General features: G+C 39.9%; 1 non-coding gene across 1 annotated transcript; it reads right to left on the bottom strand.

Annotated features, from left to right (window-relative positions):
- Nucleotides 1–5,389: 5,389 nt before the first annotated feature.
- LOC112760013 (small nucleolar RNA R71) lies at nucleotides 5,390–5,493 on the bottom strand. The gene has a single exon (XR_003180472.1). It is a non-coding gene; the product is annotated as a small nucleolar RNA R71 (small nucleolar RNA).
- Nucleotides 5,494–7,403: the final 1,910 nt, after the last annotated feature.

The following is a 7,403-nucleotide window of genomic DNA, read 5'->3' as shown; positions in this document are numbered from 1 at the left end:
CAACCCATCCATTAGCAAGTTATTTATTTTAATTAATACTTGTAGAGGTTTGATATACATTTTCACCAAAGGCTAAGCATCAAAATTGAAGGAATTCACAGAGTTACATAAGGATTCAGTACAAAAAGCAGAGAAAAGGAGCTTGCTGGCAAGAAAACGCCAGTAAGGGGCATTTTGGGCGTTAAATGCCAGAATGGGTATCATTCTGGGCGTTTAACGCCAGTAAAGGTACCATTTTGAGCGTTAAACGCCAGAATTGGTACTATTCTGGGTGTTTAACGCCAGATTTGCAGTATCTTGGGCGTTCAGCAAAACGCCTAGTGATAAAGGAGTTTCTGGCGTTTAACGCCAGCCAGGGTACCTGGCTGGGCGTTAAACGCCTATAATGGCCAACAACTGGGCGTTAAACTCCAGAATGGATACCATTCTGGGCGTTTAACGCCAGATAGGCAGGGGGGAGATTTTGTTTCCATCTTCAATTTTTTTCAAATTTTCATGTTTTGACTCATAATTTTATACATAAACATATTTCAAACTTTCATCATTCACCCTCAATTCTCATCATTCAATAATTTTCTAAATTATTTCTCAAAATTCTTTCAAATCCTTTCCAAATCTTCTTCAAAAACTCAAATATCTTCTCAAATTCTTTCCATATCTTTTCATATCTCTCTCACATTTTTCGAAAGCCATCCTCTCCTCCTATAAATATAGTTTTGGCCATCCTCTCCTCTACACCATTCGAATTTACCTCTTCTCCTCTCTCCTCCCTTTCCTTTCTTTTTCTTGAGGGCAAGCAAACCTCTAAGTTTGATGTGCTTTTCCGTGATCACTGAGCTAAGACTCATCAAGATCATGGCACCCAAGGGAAAACAAACCAAATCAAGAGGCAAGAAAGAGAATACTCCAAAGAGTCTTTGGAATCAAGAGAGGTTCCTAACCAAGGAACATGCAGACCATTACTACAAAATAATGGGTCTGAGGTCAGTGATCCCGGAAGTTAAATTCAATCTGAAAGAAGATGAATATCCGGAGATCCAAGAGCAAATTCGAAACAGAGGATGGGAAACTCTAGCCAATCTTGAGACAAAAGTTGGAAGAAATATGGTTCAGGAATTCTACTCAAATCTGTGGCTGACAGATAAGCAGAGAATGACTGGAACCGCCTTTCATACCTACAGAACCATGGTCAGAGGAAGAATTATTTACTTCCATCTGGACAAAATAAGAGAGGTATTCAAACTACCTCAACTACAAGATGATCCTGAATCCTTTAATAGGAGAATGGTGAGAGTAGATAAGGGGTTGGATCAAGTTCTAGAGGATATATGCCTCCCTGGAACTAAGTGGATAACCAATTCCAAAGGTGTCCCAAACTAACTCAAGAGAGGAGATCTCAAACTAGTTGCAAGAGGCTGGCTGGACTTCATTGGGCGTTCTATATTGCCTACTAGCAACCGCTCTGAGGTCACTGTCAAAAGAGCAGTGATGATTCATTGTATTATGCTTGGAAAAGAAGTGGAGATTCATCATCTGATTTCTTGTGAGATTTACACAATTGCAAACAAGAATTCCACTGAAGCCAAACTGGCCTACCCAAGCTTAATTTCTCTGCTATGTAAAGATGCTGGGGTGAGGATGAGAGTAGATGAATTCATCCCAATTGAACACCTAATTACTAAGAAGTCAATGGAAGGACAAGTGCAAGACAACTCCATCAAAAAGAGGGCGCAGGAGTTTCTCCCAAAAATTCCTGAAATTGACTACTGGACCCGCTTAGAAGCATCTGTTACCAAGCTGCAGGAAGCTATGGAACAACTTAAGGAAGAACAGTAGAATCAAAAATGCATGCTCTGCAAGCTGCTGAAGGAACAGGAGAAGCAGGGGCGTGAGCTACAGGAGCTGAAGCGCCAGAAGCTCTCCCTTGAGGGACCAAGCACCCCACAAAAAGAGGGAGCATCAACCTCTCAAAATCAAGGTTGTTGAGTCCTAACTCTGTGATAACCTTTATTATTAAGAGTCTATTTTAAGAGTCATTTATTTTTCTGCTTTTAATTTTCTGTCTTCTATTATTATGGGTCTGCTCTTATATTTATCTTTGAGTCTTATTTTTATTCCATAATCAATAAAATTAGAGTTTATGTCTTAAAGCTATGAATGTCCTATGAATCCATCACATTTCTTAAATAAAAGTGTTTTTAACTGAAAAAGAAAAAGAAGTACATGAATTTCGAATTTTAAAACAGTTTAATTATTTTGATGTGGTGGCAATACTCTTGTTCTCTGAATGAATGCTTGAACAGTGCATTGATGCCAAGGCATCTTAGGCTAGTTTCACTAGCATTTTTCTGTTAGTTTTAGTTGTTTTATGCATTTTCTTGAGCTTAAAGTAACCAAAAATGGTTAAATAAAGAACAAAGCAATGAACCATCCAAACAGTATGATTTTAATGCAAATTCCATGAGTTTTAGTTATATTACTTGAATGCTATGAATGGAAGATTTCTCATGAAATTTTGCAAGACTTTGATGCAATTGTTTGGATGATTTCAGGGAAGAAGAGGCTAAGCAAGGAAGCAACAAAATCAATAAAGGAAGCTTGAATATCACATGTGGAGTTTAAGTTCCAGTTTAAGCCTAAACTGGAGCTTAAACGCCAGAATCAGGAAGGCTAAGAAATGCTGGAATTGAAGTTTAACCTCCAGTTTAACCTTAAACTGGAGGTTAAACGCCAGAATGGGAAAAGCACCAGGGAGCCATTTCCACGTTTAAGCTCCAGTTTGACCTCAAACTGGAGCTTAAACGTGTTCGACCAAGTTTTCTCCTCCAGGGTTGCTCTCTCCATTTCCACGTTTAAGCTACAGTTTGACCTCAAACTGGAGCTTAAACGTGTTCGACACCTCCAGGGCTACCCTTCTAAGCTTCCACGTTTAACCTCCAGGATGCCTCCTTCCATTTCCACGTTTAACCTCTAGTTTAACCTTAAACTGGAGGTTAAATGTGTTCGACCTCCAGGGCTGCCCTTCCTATATCCACGTTTAAGCTTCAGTTTAACCTTAAACTGAAGCTTAAACGTGTTCGACTACATGACTCTCCAGGGCTGCCTTCTTCCATTTCCACGTTTAAGCTTCAGTTTAACCTTAAACTGAAGCTTAAACGTGCTTCTACAAAAGGCCTCACTGGAAGTGTCTGGCGTTTAAGCTGCAGTTTAAGCTTAAACTGCAACTTAAACGCCACTCTTGGAAAAGGTTTCTGGACCAAAAATATTGTAGTTTAAGTTAGTATTTGAGCACAAACATTAACTTAAACTTATTCTGGTATGAAACCCAATTGAATATCATGGTTTATGGGATTGGGCCTGAAGGATTGATGAGTCTGAAATTTCAATTTATTGAGTCATGTGCCATTATTTGATTATCACTAAGTTGGCTCAATGAATGTTACAGAATTTGGATCAGCAGCCTCATCAAGATTATGGATCATAAACCCAAGGCAAAAGGAAAGCAGGGAGAGGCCTCAAAGCCCAAGAAACACAACAGAAGCTCAATATAGAAAGTGTATAAATAGGATAGAATTTAAGTTAGAAAGGACTTTTACCTTTACTTTTTTAGCTAGTTTTCATATCTTTGTAGTTGAATTCAGAGCTATGACTCACTAAACCCCTTTCATTGGGTTAGGGAGCTCTATTGTAATTCAATGAATCAATAATAGTTTATCTTCTTCTTCAATCTTTTCTCTTGAATTTTGTTAGAAAGCTTCTCGTTCTAATTCCATTGGGTAGTTGTCTTGGGAAAGAAACTACCCATAATTGGAATCCTTCGGAACCTTGGGAAAGGAATGGAGGATTCATGCTAGAGAAGCTTTCTCACAGTGAATTGGATTGGGGTTTGGATGGATATTGTGACATGTAATCCTACCAAATTGTGGTTCATGAAACTGTGTGGTATAATCAGTGATCGAGCATCATCTCTTCTTATGAACATTTAAACCAAGGGATTGGGAATTTGTTTGTTTTTAGAGAGAATTGGTGAGCCAAGGGATTGGGATCCAATCATATAAGATTGCCAAGCAAAATTTAATGAACGCATTGGTTGAGGAAGAGATATACATGTTTTGATTCGGAGATCTCAATATCTCCTAACACCCAATGAATTCCCCATTTCTGATTTCCAATTTCTCTTTACATTCTGCAACTCAATTCTTGCAATCACCCCCATTCCCTTTTAATTTCAGCAATTTACATTCTGCTCTTTAATTCATGCAATTTAAGATTCCGCCATTTCAATTTCTTGTCATTTACTTTTCCCGCCAATTTTACATTCCGCAATTCTCATCTAAATCTTGATTCCGCTCAACTAGAACACACTTCTAATCTGAATTGCTCACTCAACCAATCTTTGTGGGATTCGACCTCACTCTATTGTGAGTTTTTACTTGACGATAACCGGTGCACTTGCCGGAAGGAATTTTGCCGATCGTGCAATTTCCTAAATCGTAGCATAACAAGTTTATGCGCATCAAGTTTATGGTGCCGTTGCCGGGGATTGGTTTTCGATTGACAATTCTCCAATTGGAAGTTAACTAGATTGAGCATTTTTTTGTGTGTTTTGATTAATTCAGTACAAGTTACTTGTTGAATTTTAATTTCTGCACTCTGTTACATGCTTTCTTTCTTTATGCCTTTAAATTCAAGCAACTAACTCACTGACTCACTAACTGTTTGAATTAATTCCTCAATTGCTCTAACCATACTCTTCCATTAACCAAGAGTATTTCACTTGTTGTTGCCTGTGCTGTGTTCTTGTATGACAGGTAGGAGAGGAGAGACATCAACTCCTCCATATACCGAACCAGAGAGGACCCTTCATAGACTTAGAAGGGAAGCAAGAGGGAAGAGAGTACTGGGAGAAGAAGAACCTGAAGGAGAATCTGAGGACAATTTTGAGGAAGCTCTAGATCTCAACATGGATAGAGAAGTTCACAACCATGAGAGAGCTGATGGAAACAATGCCATTCCTGAGAGGAGGGTTCTTAGTTCATACATAAACCCAACCTCTGGGAATTGTGGTAGCAGCATTCAGAAATCACCCATTCAGGCCAACAATTTTGAACTCAAACCACAGCTAATATCACTTGTGGAGAATCATTGTTCATTTGGTGGGAGTGCTAATGAAGATCCCAACCAACATCTCACAAAATTCCTGAGAATTTGTGACACTGTGAAGTCCAATGGAGTCCAGGAAGATGCCTATAAACTGCTTTTGTTCCCATTTTCACTTAGGGACAAAGCAGCTAAGTGGCTGGAATCATTCCCAAGGGGGAGTCTAACAACATGGGATGAGGTGGAAAGCAAGTTTCTGGCACGTTTCTACCCCCCACAAAAGGTCAATAGGCTTCGATCTGAGGTTCAAACTTTTAGACAACAAGATGGTGAAACTCTCTACGAGGCATAGGAGAGATTCAAGGATTTGACAAGGAAATGCCCACCAGACATGTTCCATGACTGGGTGCAATTGCATATTTTCTATGATGGACTTTCTTATGAATCAAGGAAGGCGGTAGACCATTCATCGGGAGGTTCATTAAACAGGAAAAAGACTGTGGAAGAAGCCATTGAAGTGATTGAGACAGTGGCTGAGAATGAGTACTACTATGCATCAGAGAGGCACAACACTAAGGGAGTCATGAAGCTAAACCATGTTGATACAATTCTAGCCCAAAACAAAGTGTTTGCCAAGCAACTAGCAGAGCTTACCAGGCAATTAGAAACAAAGCAAGTGGCTGCAATACACACACAAGATCAAGAGGAAGTAAGCATTGAAGGAGGTGATTGGGAAGAGGCCAACTATGTGGGAAACCAACAAAGGCAATCATATGATCCACATTCCAACACTTACAACCCAGGATGGAAAAATCACCCAAACTTTGGGTGGGGGAACCAACAAACCCAACCACAAAACCACAAACCTTACAACCACAACCAACATAACAATTCCACATACCAAAACTCCAACCAAAGATCATACCAAGCCACACAAAACACTTACTCCCAACCATCATATCATGGCCAAAATAATCAACCTACCCAACCTGATCCAAACCAACAATTTCAAGATCAATTAAACCGGATAGAAGGAATGCTTACAACCATGAGTCAAGACATAACCGAATTGAAAGCTTTTAAGGAAGAAGTAAAGTCTAACCTGCAAAACCAAGGAGCTGCCATCCAGAAGCTAGAAAATCAAATTTTGTATTTGTCTAAGCAAACCCCTGGGACGAGCGTTTCTCATGCTGCCAAGGCTATTGCAAGGGAAGAATGTAAGGCCATAACCCTCAGAAGTGGAAAGAATCTAAAGGAGATCTCAAAGGAAACCACAGAGGATGAAGCAAGGAAACATGTGAGAGACAAGGAACAAGGACAATCTTTTACACCGTCCGCAACAAAAGAAAAAGAGGTCCTGAAGCCTTATACACCTAAAGCACCATATCCTCAACGTTTGATGAAAAGTGAAAAAGATGGTCAATTCTCCAGGTTCTTGGAGATTTTCAAGAAGCTCCAAATCAACATTCCGTTTGCTGAGGCAATAGAGCAAATGCCACTCTATGCAAAATTCTTAAAAGAATTAATGACCAAGAAGAGAAGCTGGAGAAATGAGGAAACTGTGTTGTTAACTGAAGAATGCAGTGCCATCATTCAGCACAAATTGCCTCAGAAATTGAAGGACCCAGGCAGTTTCCAAATCCCCTGCATCATAGGAGAAGTCATGGTGGAGAAGGCCTTGTGTGACTTAGGGGCCAGCATCAATTTGATGTCTCTAACAATGATGAGAAGAATGAAGATTGAGGAAGCCAAACCAACAAGAATGGCCCTCCAATTGGCAGATCGAACTTTTAAATTCCCTCATGGGATAGTTGAGGATTTGTTGGTGAAAGTGGGAGATTTTATATTTCCTGCTGATTTTGTGGTGTTAGATATGGAGGAAGAAGCCAAAGCTTCAATAATTCTGGGAAGACCCTTCCTGGCTACTGCTGGAGCCATCATAGATGTACAAAAGGGTGAACTCACTCTTAGACTACATGATGAGAAATTGGTGTTTAACGTATTCAAGGCAATGAGCTATCCATCAGAATCACTAAGGGAATGCATGAGGATTGATGTAGTGGACATTGCAGTACAAGAAACTTTCGAGGAAACAATAAAGGAAGTGGCAGAGGAGGAGTTCACCAAGGATATTGAAGTTAGTGACATCAAGGCTGCTGAAACAACCATGCCAAGCATGCCAGAGAGAGTGAAAGAAGAGAAGGAAGCACCAAAACCTGAGCTCAAAGCATTGCCCCCTAATCTCAAGTATGCATACTTGGGTAGTGATGAGAGTCACCCTGTTATCATTAGCTCTGCCCTGA

This window comes from Arachis hypogaea, chromosome 16, assembly GCF_003086295.3.
Source record: "Arachis hypogaea cultivar Tifrunner chromosome 16, arahy.Tifrunner.gnm2.J5K5, whole genome shotgun sequence".
Taxonomy (NCBI): domain Eukaryota; kingdom Viridiplantae; phylum Streptophyta; class Magnoliopsida; order Fabales; family Fabaceae; genus Arachis; species Arachis hypogaea.
The sequence above is the reverse complement of the archived record's forward strand: the minus strand, read 5'-3'. Positions and strand labels throughout refer to the sequence as shown.